This window comes from Camelus dromedarius, chromosome 15 (assembly GCF_036321535.1).
Source record: "Camelus dromedarius isolate mCamDro1 chromosome 15, mCamDro1.pat, whole genome shotgun sequence".
Lineage (NCBI taxonomy): Eukaryota > Metazoa > Chordata > Mammalia > Artiodactyla > Camelidae > Camelus > Camelus dromedarius.
This window is the reverse complement of record NC_087450.1, coordinates 62,910,062-62,929,565: the sequence shown is the minus strand read 5'-3', so window position 1 is coordinate 62,929,565 and position 19,504 is coordinate 62,910,062. Positions and strand designations below refer to the sequence as shown.

The 19,504-nt window shown below is 51.5% G+C and overlaps 1 protein-coding gene across 16 annotated transcripts in view; it reads right to left on the bottom strand.

The window, feature by feature from the left end:
* Positions 1-19,504, bottom strand: part of MYT1L (myelin transcription factor 1 like) — a 373,300-nt gene that overhangs the window by 156,311 nt on the left and 197,485 nt on the right. For 15 of the 16 annotated variants that reach the window (XM_064494756.1, XM_064494755.1, XM_064494758.1 and 12 more), the window contains exon 4: positions 15,103-15,248. The gene's annotated coding sequence lies outside the window, so the exon portion shown is untranslated. Of the gene's footprint in view, positions 1-15,097; positions 15,249-19,504 lie in introns of all 16 variants that reach the window. The other variant, XM_064494759.1, reaches the window with a different exon arrangement.

Genomic DNA, 19,504 nt, shown 5'->3' with positions numbered 1-19,504 from the left:
CCATTCGCTAAAGCACAGGTTGGCGTCCCTGGGAGTGTGCACCGGCAGGCTCGGTCTCCAGAGCGCCTGACCCTGCCCTCTGGAGCATCCTCACTCAGCGATACTCCCTCTCCCACTGTCGATACGAACCGAACGCGACTACCTGCCAGCGGTGGTGCTGGATGCTGGAGATCACGACAGTGAGTGAGAGAGAGCAACTGACTTAACTGAAATTTAAACAAATAGAAGTCAATTTCAGACATTTTCTTTTTACCTTTATAACACATATGTATTTGTAAGCTGAATGGATCTCCCTAGAAATCATGCAGGAGTTACAAACGGAGATTCCTCCTGAAGTATGCAGAGGTGAACGTTGGTGAATTCGCAACGATGTCTCCGAGAATCTAGTGTGAGTCACTGGGAAGCCCCGTCGCAGTCTGAACCGACATGATTTATGCAGCAGTTCAGTTATCTATTCAGTGGGTCTTAAGACGTGCCTCTGTTTTGACTTCTAATCAGAGTGACTGTACAATTGGGAGCTTGTGTACGCGTGGCCCAAATGTTTTCACTTTCCAAAAGTAAATCAGATTTATAAAGTCTGAATTAAGTTCTGATCAAAGCATTAGTGTCGCATCGTGAGGACACGTCGTGCGTGGACACAGCTCTTGCTTAACTATTTTGGCTTTGTACTGAGTATTTGTATAACCTACTTTTTGAATTTATGAACCTTTCATCACCAGCCCCAATAAACAGCATGTCTTGTCCACTAATTTCCAACAAACACCTTTAGTTTTACAAATTAAGTTTATGTTGTCATAGCTTTCGGGGCCTGCCAGCCTCACGGAGATCTGGGCACCAGTGCTGGGGGTTCTCCAAATACTCGGGACTTCAGAGCAGCCAGGAAGGCCCTGGGAGAGGCATTCGAGACTGAGTCCGACTGGATCCGACTGGTCACCTTTTTGAAAACCACTAGGAAAAGGGAAGACTCGCATTCGGTGACTTTTCCCCGGTGCAGGAGCCGGTGCTGGAGGAGGCGCTGTCCGCCCCTCAGGGGGCCCTCCTCTCCCCTCCTCCATCCAGCCTCCGTCCGCGCTTCCACAGTGGCCTGTCGTGCGGCTGGGCTCCCTGGCGTCCCGTCCCCCCAGTGCCCCATTCTGTCCACGCGCCTGCAGGCTGGGTCAGGGCGCCATGTCTCCCTGGCTCTGTCCCCGTGGTGTCTCCTAGACGTCGGCCCTGACATCTTTACATCTCCTTCTCGTCGGTCTGGCCTGCTGAGGCGTCAGTCACCGGGAGGACCAAGTGCACGGTCCTGCAGCCTTCACAGCAAAACTCAAACCCTGATGTGTCCCGCAGGGTCACTCGTGGTGAGGTCCAGCTCCCACTCGGACCAGCCTCCTCCCCAAGACACGCCAGCCGCCCGGAGTCACTAGCTCCCTGTTTCCATTGACCACACACGGCCCCTCTGTGACCTGCTTCCCAGGACTGACGCTCGGGCACCACTGCTCCCACCTGCACACCGGATCCACACTCACCTGTTAGACACACCCTGTGACCACCCCGCCCTCAGTGCTGTGACGCTGTCATCCACCCCCGCCCACGGGAGCCTCCTCTTCGCGCGTCCCGTTCGTCCTCACAGCCCGGGACCGCACGTGGACGGCGGCCCTGAAGGCTGGCTGAGAGAACACCGTTTCACTGAGCGTTAGTAAGTCACAGCTGTGGTTAAGTCCTCACACTCTCTCCCCCAAATGCCGTGGCTTGGATCCTCACAGCATCGCAGCAGCTATCTGGTGAGAATCTGCAAGTTTGGGCAAACTCTCAGTTACATACGTCAGTCACTTAGAATCTGCACTTCCTGCTACAGAGTGGGAGGTGTAGCAGCTGAAGGAAGGTTGGAGTGAATTTGTGGACATGAGTCGTTCAGGATGAGCCTGATAACCACTAAGGAACAGGCGGGGCTCTGGACCCGTGGATGCTCCAGAGACGGGAGCTCTCCAGGATGCTGCGAGCTCTGCGGAGAGAGAGGGTGCGTTTGGGCCAAGAGTGGGGCGCTGGGGGCTCCTGGGGTGCCCTGCTCACGCTTCCTAAACCTTCCCGTCATGAGGGCAGTGCCGGAGATGTGAGGGAGGACCGGGAGGTCTGTTCCCCAGGAGGGCTGCACGCGTGGAGCACGAGGAGGGCTCAGCCAGGCTGTTGTTACTTATGCACGTGTGTCTGTGCATATGAGTGTGTCTGGTGTGCACGTTTGAGTGTGTGTGTTGGCGCATGTGAGTTGTGTGAGTTTGTGTGCACACGTGTGTGTGTGTGTGTCTGGTGTGCACGTGTGTGCGAGTGCATCTGGTGTGCACGTGAGTGTGTGTGTGGTGTGTACATGTGAGTGTGTGTGAATGCATCTGTGTGTGCACATGTGAGTGTGTGCGTGTGTGGACTCTGCAGGGCGCCCTGTCTGCAGTACAAGCTGGGGCCACCCCAGTCTCACTGCATTTGTCCTGGTCTCCGGGTGGAACGGGCCTCGCTGGGCGGTGTGCGTGGCGGTCCGGGACCCATCAGCAGCGTGACCATCTCCCTTAGCCCTTAATCTGAGTCCTCTGGACTCTTGGTGAGTGAGTGAATTTCCACGGGCGCCCAGAACGCTCACGTTCCTTGTCCATCCAACACGTCCCGAGAACAATGTTCCCCTGGGTGGTGGGAGAGATGGGGGGACGGAAGGAGGAAGGGCCAGGGACGGAGGCCCGCGAGGACTCTTCAGCACCTGGCTCTGTGAGGAGCCCACCTTCCCCCGTCAGTGGGTCCAGGGCAGGGGCTGACTTCGTCCCCTCGGGGACGCCCTCCCGCCCCAGCAGGGAGCTGTTTATCAGGTGTGGCTATGTGTCCTCAAGCAGGACAAGTGATGCAAACACATCGTTAACTCACATTTTCAAGTTCCAGGAGGCACGTGAAACACACTCCTGTACAGAGTCACTCGGCCTCTCTCAGAGAGCACTCAAATGTGTGGTAGTCGTTTGGGGACAAATATCAATGTCACTTTATTTTCTGTCAGCGCCTAAAGAATAAGTCACTTGTGGGGGTGGCCACGTCGCAGGTAGTTATTTGCAGCCCTGAAGTGAAATTTTCCTGTCAGATGTACATTTCTTCTTCTCCTTCACCTGTCACTCTATCAGTTTCAGGCCAAAACCTTTCAACGATCAGCTGATTTTTATTGCATCTGTTGAATCACTAATGCTTTCAGCATCTCCACTGCCACTAACATCTGAGAAAGGGGGAAGAAACGGGAACAGTCAGAAGAGGCAAAAGCAGAAACGGGGTAAGTCTCGGTGAAGACTAGCATGATGCTGACTGCACCACCCTCTCCGGAGGCTGCGTCTGCTCGTGAAAGTGTGGTTCTCTGAAAATGCAAACTGCCTGGGGTTTCAGTCTGCACAGATGTCACACAGCAAGTGAATGTAAGACTTCACAACCGTCCGTCGTGCTGACTTTCTTGCTGGTAACTTGATCCTCTTAATGAAGCTAAAGCTTTGAAGAAAGGTGGGAATTAGGGTACACGCACGGACTGGACTCCCTGTGGGTGGGGTTGATGGGTGTGGATGCAGGACCACGGGGCAAGCACACCTGCAGGGCTCTGGGCGCCAGAGGGAGAACCTCGGGCTGCGCTCTGCTCGCGGATTGGAGCTCTGCGTGGAAAGCCAACAGGATCGTGCCGATTGGACCACGCAGTGATTGCTTTCAATTTTACAAACATATCTGTTGTCTTTTATCAAGTGGTTCCTCCGCCAGACTTGAGTCCTCACACTCCGGGGCAGAGCACTGGGGTGTCACCCCCAGCAGCAGGAGCCCTCAGAGCGGCTGCCAGGTCAGCGGCTGGACCCCCAGCCGCCGCGGTCCTTCCCCTCTGCGGCTGAGCCGCCGCGACCTCCCCGCACCGTCCCTCTGGACGCTCTGGGAGGAGGGGACCGGCTCCTGGTGCCTGCGTCTTGCAGCTGAAGCAGATGGTTTCGAAGTGACTCCTCGGCAGCCGTGTCCAGCCAGAATCTGTCTTCACGACCGTGTTCCTACTTTAACCATCGTGTGTGGTAGCAGACCCTGAGGGTTCTCTGCGGAGGAAAGGTCTCCATTCCGGGAGATTGCACCGCAGACGTATTTTGTTTATCTAAGCTCTTACAGGGAAATGGTTTTATGAAGCTCCTCTCCGCCCTGTCACCAAATAGCCTTTGCTGATGTCAACCTGATTTGTGGACTTAGCTTCGAGGTGGCTGTGCTGAATTGTGTGTCAGCCCTGTGGGACACCCGGAGGGCAAACGCTCGAAATAACCTGTGCGGTCATGCACGCTGCGTGTGATCTCTGTGCTCAGAGTCACGATGTTGCACTAATCACGTTTGTTCACACTGACCCTCCTACCATCTTAGGAGCCCAGCTTCCATATATTACCTGCAATTCCTGCTAAATCAGAGGGCCCATGACATTGCTTGTCATTCCCCATCCGTGACACCGCTGGCGGAAGGAGACAAGGGTCTCGGGACGTTGCAGACCCTCCCCCACCTCCGCCCCTCCGGCCTCACCCAGCGGGGTCCTGGGGGTCGGCGCCTCCTGCGAGCTTCTCCCTGAGGATCCATGGCCATGAGCCGCCCAGGCTGTCGAGTGACCCTCACTCAGTCCCTGAGCCTCACACGCTGGGCGTTGTCCCCTTCCTGACCACACCCCTTACTCCTCACTTTTGAAATCCTCCCAGTGGCGGCCTCTGGAGTTGGAGGCCAGGCAGCCTCATCCCGCGCCCCCACTTCCCTGCATGTGGCAGCCCTGCCCGTCCCCCTGCTCTGCCACCAGGCTCCTCCATCCCCGCGACTCCTCCAGCTCAGGGCCCAGCTCACCTGAGACTCAGAGATGCCCCGATGTCACCAAGACCCTGGGACCTCATCTCACCCCTCAGTGGTCGCCGGGGGCTCTCTGCCTGGCTGGCACGTCACCTGTCACCCGTCTGCCTAAATCCTGGCCGTTTGGCTCTCTGACCACCTCTTCCTGCTCCAGCCCTGGCTCTGCAGCCTCCCCTCTCCTGCTCCCGGCGCTTCCCAGCTCCTCCCTCTGCCTCCCCGCCTCCAGCCGCCCCCTGAACAACCGTGCAGGGCCCAGCGTGTGACCCGCCGGCCCCTCCGTGTCCTCCCTGACCCTGCTCTCGTCCTCGCGGCCTCCTGTGCACTGACACGGGTGGGGCAGGGTGACGCTCCGGCTCCTTCTGCTCCAGGAACCACCTGCCTGCCTCTCACGTGAGTTCCTCCCCCGGCAAGTCCAGTCCTCAGTTTGGCTCTGTGAGCTCAGCCGAGTGCGGCTGGAAGGGAGGACGCAGCCCCGGCCGTGTGGGCTCGCCTCTCACCGGGGCCCTCCCTGCATCACTCCTGCTCCTCACGCCACAGACGCCCCGACCCCCCGCAGCAGCAAGAAGACGGAACCGTCAGAGAAGGGCCCGCTTCCTGACGCCCCAGCCCTGGCGCTGCCTCCTTCCGCCTGGAGGTGCGACGGGACCTGCGCGTGGGAAGTCCCGCTCCCCTCCTGCTCGGGAGACCCCAGAAGGTCTCCCACGTGCCCCGCATCCCTCTCCACCCGGCACCCGTCCTCCTGCATGTGTGCTCGCCGGGGCCGGGGGCTCGGCCCCGCCCCCGTCACATCCCGGCACTCCACAGGCACTCACCCGTGCGCGCTGAGTGAGCGGAGGCGTGAATGCGGCCCCGGAGAGGATCCAGCCATCCACACGGCGCCTGCGCGCATCCACTTATAATGAGTCTCTGCCAAAGATAAGGCCAAAGTCTGACTTGAACTTGACCAGTGAGGCAGACACACCTGGTACTGCTCCAGTCAACAGAACAAGTCCATCAAGCAGGCTTTTGTTCTAGAAAATGGACTAACGAAGAGAAAAAGTCCAGAAAGGTACTTTTATCCCATTGTTAACTTGACTAATTGAAATATTGGTTTTCTGGATGAAAATTTTAAAGTTACTCTTTTATAATCTCTCTTTTCTGCGAAGACACATAAACCTTCTACTAACCTGTCTTGCGCGGACCCACGTCGTTCCTAAGCATTAACGTATTACCCATTTATACAACAGCGAGACAGCATTGCCTGCTAATATCTGTCTGTAGACCACACACCACGTCAGCTGCAGTGACAAGGTTTTACACCACAAGCCACCGCACCCACAGCGCCATCAGGCCTGGAGGTACCTGGGATGGTCGGGGTCGCCTTTGGTCAGCAGCCACACACGCACCTGTTCGAACACAACTACAGCGAACCTATACAAGGTCGAAGTCGCCCGCGGCGTCTCCCCCCTCCCAACGGCAGCCCTGAGTGTGGGCATGAGGGCGAGTGGCCGACGATCAAAATAATAACAAAACATTCGACAGGCTCAGAAACTTGCCAGCGTGTCCCAGTAAACGTCGGGGGACACTAAGCCCGTGCCCGTCGCTTCCTCGTCCCCTTGGGAACGACCCTAGGGCTCCGGCAAGTATTGGCCTTGACATTATAAACGGACCCCCGACTTCACAGACTTGAGGGAAGGGCAGCAGCTGAGCGACAGGGGCCAGTCCGACCTCCCTCCCTCCCCAGGAACCCAGTCCTAGCTCCACGCACAGGCTGGCTTTCCAATAGCACTGGGGTCTGCAGTCACTTTGAAAACAATTCTGTTCGCAACAAGGACCCAGCGTTCTGTTCCCTCCCCCCGCCACCTCTATTTTGGGACGCGAGCCCTGTCATCACGGAGCAGAGGGACATTCACAGCAGGTATAGCTGACACCTGCAGAGCCGTTGGCCCAGTGGCACTCACTAGGTGTCTGTATCGAGAGGGTGACGGCTCAGGGAGGCGGTGTTTAAACACGTGAGTTCAGAGCCCTGTTTGGGGTCCACTTCCATGTAGACGAGGAACGCCCGCAGCTAAAGTGCAAGGCTCCTGGTAAGATGGCAGGGCCAGCCCCCGACTGCAGGAAGGCAGCCCGGAGCAAGAAAACCCAGAAAGAATGGAAGAAAAGCCGTCTTCTCCAACCTTCCCGCATGTAAGATTTATGCAAGAACCCCATTAGCACTAATGAGAGTTATGCGTGTAAATCTCCCGTGAAACGACGGGAGACGGACCTCATCCATCACGGTGCAGACACGGTTTCCGGGCCGGCTTCTAGCGGGCAGGCTGCGCGGCTGCGATCTGTTCTGCTGCCTTTTCCTACAGTGCTGAAGCAGCAGGCGCCTGAGAGGCCTTGAGAGGAGCAGGGCTCCCGCGAGCAGCAAGGGGGCAAGACCGCAGATCTGCGAGCGTGCCGAGTAACTCAGGGCGGCGCCTGCCCCGCTCACGATGCACGGGGCCAAATGAAGCGGTAATCCGCGGCACGTGGAGGGAGTCCTCTTTCCCGCAGTTTCACATGTTCTCTGAGGACAGCGGGCAAAGCATTTAAAACACGTTCCTGGCAAGTAACTGCCCCAACTGTCCTGTCCCCTGCACAGGTGGCTGTGTGGAAACTGGACAGATCACCCCTTTCCCAGAGGGGACCCGTGTTTCCTGCCGCAGTGCCTTTGCTCATGCTGGTGTGGGGGACTCTGTCTCCACCAGCCTCTCAAATCCGTGGGATTGTCTGGTCTCCAGGACCCCTCCCTACTCCCTCTGAGTATGACACTGATGTCGATCATTCTGCCCACTCCTTTCCTGGGAATCTGTCCCCGGTCCACTCTGCCGACCTCCCAAGGGACACATGGAACCTGCACCAGGGTGTCACCCCCCCCACACACAGGCTCTCCACCAGTATCAGGTGAATGTAAGCCTCCATCAGCAATTTCAAAGGGGACGCACCTACCCATGGGACCAGGCGCCTTCTTAAGGCATCCGAAGGCTGATCAGGAGGAGAAATCTAACTTCTAACTCCGGGCAACCCTCACCGCCCTCCCTCTACCGTTCCACGCACTGACAAGCACCTGAACGTAAACGTGCCTTCAGAATATACAGATGGTGACGCGGCACGTGTGACTCTGTACCCTGCGAGTTCTCATTGCACAGCACGTGCTGGGCCAAGTTCATACAAGCTCCCTCTTTGAAAACAGATAATTTATAGTGTTCTATTGCATGAATACAACATAATTTATTCAGCCGGTCTTTAATGGACGAAGAGTTAAGTTGTTTCCCAAATCCTGCTCTTACAAACAAGCCTATAATGTGTATTTTTTGTGTTTTTTTTTTTTTCAAGAAGCCGCGGTGAGCCTTAGCGTGCCGCTTCAAGTCAAAGAGGAGAGGGCAGAAATGTTCTTTTTGTTCCGCTCACCAACATGCTGCGGTCTGGCCACAGCCTGCTCTCCTCGGACGCTTACTATGTGACAGACGCCACTTCATGCTTCCGGTCCTCACCTCAACCCCCCAAGGTAAAGACCATGTGATTATTCCTGGCGCGCAGAGAGGGAAATGGAGGCCCACAGAGACGACGGTTGGTCCGTGGTCACCCTGGTCACAGGACCTGCGAGGCTCTGCAGAGGCCACGCTCGCCACGTGCTCGGTCAGATGAGAATACGTCACAAGGCTAATAACTGTATTTCCTCTCCGAAAAGGAAAAAATACATCTGCCTCCAACAGCTGTCCTAGAAGCTTCCACGGAATGTGGCTGCTTGAAGTCTCTCTTCTAGGAGTGAGGACAAAATGATGCACCACTAAATGCCACTGCTCTGGCAGACGCTGCGCAAGGCTGATCTACTAAGTCACGTGACAGGTTTCCATTGTTTGGAAGGAAATTTAAAAGATCAACATGCTACTTTCTTATGATAAAAATTCCACTAACGCCACGTAGAAGGAACTGTTGACATCAGCAGATGAAGAGGTTTAATTATCGAAGCTTCAGTGGGAGACGTTACTAGTTATTTCAGCAGAATGTGCAGCTCCAAACGTACCAATGACGGCAGGTCGTTATAAACATAATGGTGCACAGCCTTTTGGCAAATAAACACTTAGACCCAAGGAAAGAATGTAAACTAGTATTAAGGAGGAAATATGAAAATGGTAAACAAAGTCAGCATTCAGCCAAAACCACCCCCACAAAACCTTCCCCCAGCACGACGTCGGGACACACATCTCTCATCAGGCACAGACTTTCAGCTGATACCGCATTTTGCGCCTCCACAGGGAGTTTGCCCGGGTCCCTGCTGTGAGCGCGAGGTTGTCCCGAGCACACTCGGCCACAGGGGCGTGCACTAATGGTCAGAACTCTTGGTACCAGTCACCTCAGGGGTGACTTCAGGGCCCTCACTATTGCGACCCTCCCGCCTCGAAACTTACAAAGCGGTCCTGATGGGGTCGGGGCTGCTGGAGCTGCCCGGGGTTGACCGAACGCCTTCAGCAAAGCAGTGTGCTCTCTCGGCACCTTTGGCTCGTGAAGTTTCGCTAGTTCTGCTCCCAGGGGAACGAGGGGAAAGGGCATTCCAACTCTGAAACGTCGCCCTGAAGCCTTCATGGACCTGGGGGGGTTCAGGTACTGCTGGGACCTTCTGTCTCACGGTCACCCACGAGTGAGGGGCGGCAGGTCACGGTGCAGGTGGCCGTGGGGCCGAACTCACTCACGGCAGCAGGACCCTCCCCTGAGCCAAGAGCCACTCCTCTCCGGCGAGCTCCATCCCCCCAGGGGCCTTCCCAGCATCTGGCACGCTGGGCCCTCCATGTCACCAGGGTCACCAGGGTCCCACACGGCCTCACCTACTTCGCAGCTTTGCTGCAATCAGAACGCCCCCGACTGAGGTGGTGGTTCTCTGTTGGGAGGGAGGAAATGCCATGCTTTGCAGTTTCCTTCACACCCTCGGGGAGAGAGGGGTTAGTAATTTGTATCTCACTTTCCAAGAGAGCAGTGATCCAAGACTTCGAGATGAGTCATGAAAAATGCAAATTTCCACTATTTCTTAAGCTAAATTACAGGAAAAAAATCAAAAGGCTCAAACCCTTTTATTTATTCATTTTTTACTATCCATACTATTTTATAACATCACACTGAATAAACATCGCTATCAGGGCAGGTAAACTGAGTTGTAATGATGACTTAAGCCACACTGATGACTCACTTATGGAAACAACCGAACGCATTACGTCCTGAGTTGGGGGCGATCTTGACAAAACACGACTCAGAATGGCGGGCTGTTTTCCGGGGGAGGCTGTACCAGCGTGCCAACAGCAGAATAGTATTCGCGGCCCGGCGCCTTTAGGCAAAACCCTGAGGTTTAGGGGCGATCCGGGAGGCTGGCGAATTCTCGGTGTGTCCGTGTGCATAGACGCACAATACTTCACATGCACGCACAGATGATATCCGCGGTGAATGTACGTGGAACAGACATAGGAGGGCCACGTGTGATGTGCGCACGGCCCTGGGGACGCGGCAGAAGCACCCCGAGCTGAAGCGTGCTGCCAGGAGCCGAAACGCCCGCCCAGGTTTGAATTCCATCCGTGCCATTCACTGCGCAACGCCGGACAACTTATCCACCTTCCCTGCAGACTCGTTTCCTCTGATGCACATTACGGGTAACGATCTGGACAAGACGCAGAGCGCAGGGTGTTCTGGGGACTCGGTGGGGGTGGGGGCGGGGTGGGTGTGTCGTGGACCCTCGATTTAACGCTTAGCTGCTGTCACCGCCATTTGCGGTTTACATTATTTTCCTGTAATCCATCTCATTCTATTGAGCCCTTTATCCCTGTTTTACAGAACATGGAAGTTAAGACTTTGAGGGGATTTGCCCAAAGGGATATAAGTGGTAATTGGCAGGGCTAGGTCGAAACTAATGGTATTTGTCAGCTGTTTTAAATAAATCCGTTTCAAAGGGTCAAAGAACACAGATTTATGCAGTTGGAGCCGTTTCAGCAGATTCCTCCTGGGCACACGACACACTTTCCTTTAAAATGGTCCCCACTCAGAACACAATTCACAAAGTTTTTCGGGAAACAGACACTGATTTTATTTTGAGTGAGCTCTTCAGCGTGGGGATTGGATGGCAGTGTGAGTTTCTCCTTGGCTCTGGTTCAGGGGAAACTGGATCTCCTTGAGGGCCATCTCGGGGACGCCACAGGTGCTCAGGCCTGGCGTCATGGCAGCTAAGTGGGACACACCGGGACAGAAAGTGCCCCAAAGCGAAGTCCCGTTCTACGGCACTTTTATTCTCCTGCAGAGCAAGCCCCTAAGTCCCTCTTCGCTGGGGATGCTAAGGGAAGCCAGGGGCTGCGGACAGGAAATACGGCTCATGGGGGGGGAAGAGCCGCAGGACGGGGCTGCGTTCAGCCCTGCGTGTGCAGCCTTGGCCGACGGTGCCCATCCACTGCCTCCTTCTGGCTTCGAGTTGTCATCCAAAGGGTGGAACCAGCAGAGGAGCAGTCCCGGGATCTCTAGTTCAGATGCCTGCAGAGCAGCAGCCGAGGCAGGGTCTGGACAGTCGACCACAGTCACGGGGGCCACGGGGGGCAGCAAGGTGGTGGGCAGATGGTGAGAGCATTGGCAACCGATCCCTGGGACAGAGAGCCCGGGCTGGACCAGGCCACACGCTCCATCAGGAAGGGTGGCGGGCGGCACCGCCTGACAGTCTCTCCTGGACCTCAGGAGTCACGCTTGTTTTGGGAACATGAACTCCAAGCTGGGAGGAGTGAGTCCCTTGTCCTAGCGAGCAGCCGCACCTGCCGAGTGGCTGGCGTCCGTTTCTGTGCCTTGAGTTTGTCTCTGGGTTTCATATTCTTCCCCGTGTTACTATGCGAAGCTGTTCCCAGCTCTGTTCATTTAATGTACTACCCTGGGGTCACTTCCTCTCAAAGACACCTCTGCCCTCTCTAATCAGAGTTACCATCTCTTCTTTCTCTTCCTAAATCATTTTCCCCAGACCTCTGCTGATACTGGGAGAAGTGAATGAGCCGCTTACCGGGGCCAGGAAGCTGGCTCAGCTCTGGAACACCGAGAGGAGCTGCGCGTGTGCTCTGCGCTGAAGAGAGGACCTTACGGGCCTATTTCCCCGTGGTCCTTACCACACCTTGGGGACCCTTTAGGGACAGTGACCCCGTGCCTCACTCATTTTATACCTCCTGGTCTAGAAGAGTTCATGGCACAAAACAGATACTCAACAGTGTTGAACAAAAGGGAAGAGGATGGAAAAACTGATCCGTACACATTTATTCCTTGGTGCTGATGACAGAAAGGGGCAGTTGTGGACAAAGCCTCTCCTGTGGGCACTTCGTTGCCGTGTCTCTTCTGCTAACTTCTGCGTAGTTTTATGTGGCTTAGAAATAGACTTGGATTAAGGACGGAAATTTGAAGGCTCCTTGGAATTAGTGACTTGTGTCAAATGTAGATCTCTAGACAAAGTTCCTTTCTGTCCCACTGAAGGCCACCTCTGTCTTATTAATTGCGTCATCCTAGCATCTCAGTGTAGCTTGTCACAGCACAGACAGCATCTCAAGTTGTCTCACCCTCCCTTTACTGCGCCGCGAAGCGGGAAGAATAATCACGCAGACCCGCGGCGCTGGGAGGAATTTAGCTCTTGCCCGGTGCTGGCATGTTTGGCGGGGTTCAATCATCGGTAAGTTCTGTTATTTCAGAAATGACGCTGGAGGCCGATCAATCACACATTCAAACTTGCCGTGTGTCTCCACGTCATTAATACTGACTGTGGTCTTGGAGGATGCCCCACGATACCTAAGGTTTTCTGTCCTCTAGCCTCTCGTGATGAATAAAGAACTTCTGACTGCCAGACAAGCTGACCTTGGGTGACACTGGTGGTCTTCTACTAAGGAACTTCTGATTTCAGAATTCTTAGTTTTAAGAAATTCAACAGAAACTGTATCTTCATCCTCAGTGCAGATTTTTGTGAAACTGTATATTTAACATTCCTATATAATTGCTTATTTTTCACCAAACCAGGATCAGAAAAGGTAAAATAAAATCTGAATTTTTTTCACACTGAATAAAATTATTTAAAGTAATGGTACATGCTCATATTGGACAGGGAAACTCACTACAATAAAGTATGGAAATCTCTCTTTTTGTTTGATTAAGAACCTTAGCCATGCAATTATAGATTCAATACAATCCCCATCAAAACCTCACGGCCGTTTTTTGCAGAAATAGAAAGATCCATCCTAAAATTTATATGGAATCTCAAGGAATCCCCTCCAACAGACAAAACAACCTTGAAAAAGAAAAACAAGTTTGAAAGTTTCATAAATCCTGATTTCAAAACTCACTACAAAGCTACAGGAATCAAAACAGCACAGCACTGGCATAAAGGCAGAAATGCAGACCAAGTGGAATAGAAGACAGCCTCTGAATAAACCCTTGCATATATGGTCAAATCATTTTTGACAAGGGCACCATGACCATTCAACAGAGAAAAGGTAGCCTTTTCACAAATGGTGCTGGGAAAACTGTATCTACATGCAAAAGAATGAAGTTGGAACCTTAACTTATACCATATACAAAAAGTAACACAAAATGGACCAAAACTCAGAACTAAACATAAGAGATAAAACTATACAACTCTTACAAGAAAATACATAGAAAAATCTTTGTGATACTCGATTTGGCAACAATTTCTTGGATATGATACTCACAACACAGGCAACAAAAGGAAAATAGATAAACTAGACTATGTCAAAATTAAGAACTTTTGTGCATCAGACACTACCAACCAAATGAAAAGATAAACCACAGAGTAGGAGAAAATACTTGCAGACCACTGATCTAATAAGGGCTTAATATCCAGGATATATGAACAACTCCTACAGCCCAACAATGCCAATAAGACAACTGGGTTAAGGCAATGGGCTTGAACAGACGTTTATCCAAAGAAGACACACAAATGGCCAATAAGTACCTGAAAAGCCACTCAACATCACTAATCGTTAGAGAAATACAAGCCAAAACCACAATATGATCCCACTTCACTCTCATTTGGACGGCTGTTACTGAACATAAACGAGTGTTGGTGAGGACGAGGAGAAACTGCAACCCTTGTGCAGTGTTGGTGGAAATGTAAGGCGGTGCAGCCATGACTGACAACAGCATGGAGGTTCCTTAAAAAACTAGAAGTAACACAGGATCACACAATTCCACATCTGGGTATATTCAGTAGAACTCAATGTGGGGATTCAAAAACATATTTGCACACCCATGTTCATCGTGGTGTTCACAGCACAGCATTCACAACAGCCCAGAGGTGGCCATTTATGGAAAGCTGATAAAGAAAATGTTGTCTAGACATATCATGGAATGTTATTTGATCTCAAAAAGGAAGGAAATTCCAGCACCTGCCACAACATAGATGAGCCCTGATGACATTATGCTCGTGCAATAAGCCGGTCAATAAAGGACAAATACTGTATGAGTCCACTCATGTGAGATGCCTGGAGCAGTCAAATTCATAGAGACAGAAAGTGGGATCATGGTTGCCTGAAGCTGGGGAAGGGGCGGGGGGACGTGGAGAGTGACTGCTTAATGGTACACAGCTGTAATTCTGGAAGATGAAGGCAGTTCTGGAGATGGGTGGTGAGGCCGGCCGCACGGCTATGTAAGTGTACTTGATGTTACAGAACTGTAAGCTTAAAAATGGTGAAGGTGGTAAATTTTATGTTGCATATATTTTAGCAGAATTTTTGAAATTCTTGGAAAATAAAATCAGCTATAACCTGAGGTTTGCAAGGAGCGTGGCTCTGGAGGTCCCGGAGGGAGGCTTACCCAAGTAATTGACAGCAACCTGGGAGGACCTTGGGCTATGCAAATGAGCCCTGATGAAAAATGTGCTTAATTTCCTTAAAGACAGAGTCCCTAAATAGACCAGTAGTAGAAATAGATGTCTGACTTTAAAGGAGTTAGTACAAACGAAGCAGGTCTGTACAATTGCCAAAGATTAATGTGGCCATGAGCTTATTCTGGGGGTCATGCAGTTGGATAAAAGAAGACTACTTGAGCCTGTGTTTATTAACAGATGATAAATTCTGACTTTACACTGTTTGTTTATTAAAATTAAGGGAAGTTGTCCTCTTTATCAAATACAAAACCCTCCATTCACAAACCTGTCTTTATGCTTTTGCAAATACATGCTAAGGAAATATGGAAACCGTATGTCTGCACCGAGAGCTTACAGTGTGACACAGACCTTACCTTTAAGTCGCTCCTTGGACAGCCATCCGTCTGGGGACCACCCAGAACCTCTCTTGACCCGACGCCGTTGACAATTTCAGAGACACAAACACTTGACTGGATTTGATGACTACATTTTTTTCCCTCTTCCAAGAGATGCAGTCGCTCTAGAGAAGAATAAAAGGGAAAGAAGCAAGGTTGGCTTCCATACTGTGCAGGTCCCACCCACCTGAGGGGTCTGGCCACCAGGGAGGTACGCCCTTGAGGAGAGAAGGGTAGTGACACCCCGGCTGGGGGCGCGGACTCTCGGAGACACTCCAGGGAGGGACATGGAGACAATACCACAGCTGACTGATTTCTGACCGATGACTTCTGATCGACGACCCCTCGTACAAAACTCCCTTTAGAAAACTAAACGGCTGCTTGTGATACAAGATTACACAAAACTGTAAATACATTCTCACAAAACGAAGTGTAAGCACTGTTTTGATCACATCTGAAAAATACTGACAGCATGAAATACTTAGAAGGTAATTAGGGAGGCATGTATAGTGCGTCCACGCATCTGTAGGTAGGTTTTATCGTCATCGACTGTCACGTGTGTTTTCAGTCTGTCCTTCTCCATCAAAGGACAGTGACTAAGCTATAGTCCTTTCCATACGAAAGGTTTTACAAGGACATGCTATTTGCCAATTTAAAAAAAAGAACAAAATACAAAACAGAAACAGACTCATAGACATAGAATACAACTTGTGGTTGCCAAGGGGGCGGGGGGTGGGAAAGGACAGACTGGGATTTCAAAATTTGTAGGTACTGACAGGCATATGTAGAATAGATAAACGAGATTGCATTGTGCAGCACAGGGAAATATATACAAGATCTTGTGGTGGCTCACAGCGAAAAAAAATGAGACAATGAATATATGTATGTTCACATATAACTGAAAAACTGTGCTCTACACTGGAATTAGACACAACATTGTAAAACGACTATAACTCCATAAAAAATGTAAAAAAAAGGAAAACAAAACACAATCTCTTAAATAATAATCAAAAACTTTTATTTGTTGTAACTACCGAGCAACAACCAAATGTAGTGCTTAAAATGGTCTTTATGCCTGATCTTCTGTGACGCTGAATATGTTCTGAGACATTATATTCCTGAATTGGCCAAGAATGCTTGGACGGTATTCAATACAGTGGTTTTATGAAAATGCATCTTAATTCTCATGTGAAGAACATCAAATAGAAAAATTTAAATAAATCTTATAAACAAACCCACGCAAAGCAAAACAATTAAGTGACTGAAAAATACACGAACAGGATCAGATCTTAATGATCAAAGCCCCTCCATCCGAGGTACTGCCAACACTTTGCTAAAAAATCATGTTAATGAAATGTTGCAGTATTCATTTACACAATGTTTTGCTCTTCTGTCATCCTAGGAATCCACCTCTGTCACTTGAGGCATTCCACAAAGTTCCATGGACTCATTGCATGGTTCGCCTTCGTTCTGGGGAGTCCTCCAGGGCCCTGGCCAGTGGGGAGGAGCACGACCCTGGGGCTCGCCCCAAGGGGTGGGCTGTGGTGCGGCCACGACAGACATGGCTGCAAACAGGCAGGAGGGTGACAGGCTCCCATTCGGGTGAGAAGGGGCTGGAAAATAGAGGTTTGTGGACAGGAAGCTGCTCCTCCAAATACCGCCATGTCTGCCCTCCCATGCGCTGTGACAGGGGGCGGACCCTGTCCCACCTCCCTCAGCACAGGGGCGGGCACGCCCACCAGCGCGAGAGCTCTGCCCCCTCTCGGAAGACAGGACGTTAGGGAGACTGTCAGCAAGAGACACGCCTCTTCTGCGAGAGGAATTTTCACCCTGGAGTCATTTATCAGACGTGGATTAAAACTCACTGTCACACGGATTGCAGACCACGTGCCCTTGAAGGGTATCTGATGTTCCTTACTAAATGTATATATATTCTGATTTAAGATAACTGAGATGTAAAAAAGAAGTTTCTTCTTTAAGGCAGAATTTAAAAAAAATAAAATGAAAGAAACTGAGCAGATTGTTCTTTTCACCAAGCACCTCTCACTCTGCAGGAGCTCACAGAACCATCTCCGGCGGGTGAGCCCCGGCGGGTGAGCCCCGCCAGTGACATGATCTTGCCCCAGTTGTTTGAGTACCGGACAGAGGATTACGTGCCTGTTGCTCTGGTTGCTTACAGTTTTCTGCCACAGACACTGCTTGTGATGACTGATAATGGAATTCCCAGGATGAGCTCTTAAACGGAGTGTTTAGCGGGTAGCTTAGTTGCAAAGCACAAATCACACGAATCACACTGGCAGAGCAGGAGCCACACCCACATGCCATCCTCACCTACAGCTTTGCTGGTACCCTCTCACCCACCGTCACTCAGGGAACCCACAGGGCTTGCTGTGTGACATCTGTCACTCTGTGAAGTCATGTTACACGTGTTTCTTTGCTTTAAGCTGTTCCTTTTGAGGTAAGTGTGATGCACATGCAGCTGGAAGGAATAAGAGACCTTCCGTGCCCTTGAACCAGAACCTCCAGTACCAACGTCTCCCCAGACTCCAAGACATCGATCATCACAACCAGGATATTGACACCGACTCACGACTCACCCCACTGACCTTGCTCAGACCGCCCGGGTTTGCTTGTCCTCATGTGCTTGTGTGTGTTTACCTGCAGGTGATTTCATTGCTGGGTGTGTCCACACGTGCTCAGCCAGAGCCAAGACGCAGAACGCCCATCACCACGAGGGCCACGTTGCCCATGTGTAACCACGTCCACTTGCTCCCTGCAGCCACCAATCTGTCCTCTGTTTCTATAATGTTGTCATTTCGAGAATGTTCTACAGCACAGAGAACAGCCTGCTGGTTTCCAGAGGTGGGGTGGGGATGGAGGAGGGTTAGCCAGATGGGTGAGGGGGTCAAAAACTCCAAACTTCAGCTGTAAGATATGTAAGTCGTGGGCATGTCATAATCAACATGGTGGCCGTAATTTCTAACGCCGTATTGTATACCTGAAAGTTGCTAGGTGAGTAGACCTTAAGAGCTCATCACACACGCAGAAATTTGTAACTCTGGTGATGATGTTCACTCGACTGACTGCGGTGATCATTTTGCAGCACACAGGTACACAAGCATTGTAACATCACACCTGAAGCTTGCGTAGCATTGTACGACATCTCAGTAACAATAAGAACGGCTTCTAAATGCAACCATGCAGTCTGCAACCTTGCGCGGGTTGGCTTTTCTCACTCAGACTAATTCTTTGAAGGGCCAACCAGGTTGTCATGTGTGTCAACACTCGGTGCGTTTATTGCTGAGGGTTTCCGCGATGTGACGGACCACACTTTTTGACCGTTCATCTGCTGAAGGGTATCGGCGCTGTTTGCAGTTTGGGGCTGTTACGAACAAAGCTGCTATAAACATTCGTTGTCACCATCTTCACTTTTGCCGTTCTGATAGGTACGTGGTGGTGCCTCATTGTGGTTTGAACCAACCTTCCCCTGACGGCCAACGACGCCAGCGTCTGTCCATGTGCTGTTTGCAGTCCGTGCATCCTCTGTGGTCAACGTCTGTTCACGTGCTATTTGCTGTCTGTGCATCCTCTGCAGTCAACATCTGTCTTTTGCCCCTTTTCTAACTGGGTTTTTTCTTTACTGTTCAACTCTGAGAGCTCAGGTACATTTTAGACACTGGCCTTCTGCTGAAAATGTGGTTTGCAGGCATTTTTCCCATTTAGTGGCTCGTCTTTTATTGCCTGAGGGTATATTAGCAGCACAGGTTTTAATTTTTCTTAAGTCTAATTTATCAAACTTTCCTTTATGGGTCATAAATTTGTTTCTGCATTTATCTTCTGTCTTCCTCCACTGAAAAATGACACTCCTTTAGGGCAGAGACTTCGCTACGTAACCTACTTCTGAGTCCCGAAGTCTAGGACGGTGCCCGGGACCCAGCAGGTGCTCAACAAACATGTGTGAAATGAATAAATACATAAATAAAAGCTGATTGTGTAAAATTATTTTAAATAAGCCTTCTTTCTAGCACTTGGGAATGAGAACAGTAAATAACGGCATATCCACGTTCCGCGTGTGCTCTGCATGCGGCACATCCGTGTTCCGCGACTCCCGGGGATGGGGCAGGTCAGGTGTCCTGCTGCTGCTTGTGAGATGAGCTGCAGACGGTCTGAGGCACGTGGTCAGTGGGGCCCCAGTGTGCTTTCAGGGCTGCTGCTCTGTATTCCCGTTACATTTAAGGTGACCGAGGAGGAACAGGTGGTGCCGACTCCTCCAGACGTAATAGAGCTGTGGAACTTACAGCCTGCAAGTGGGACATGAACCGAAACCACCATCAGCTTGATCACAGGCTGCACAAGCTCACAGACGCCGGCCACGTCCGGA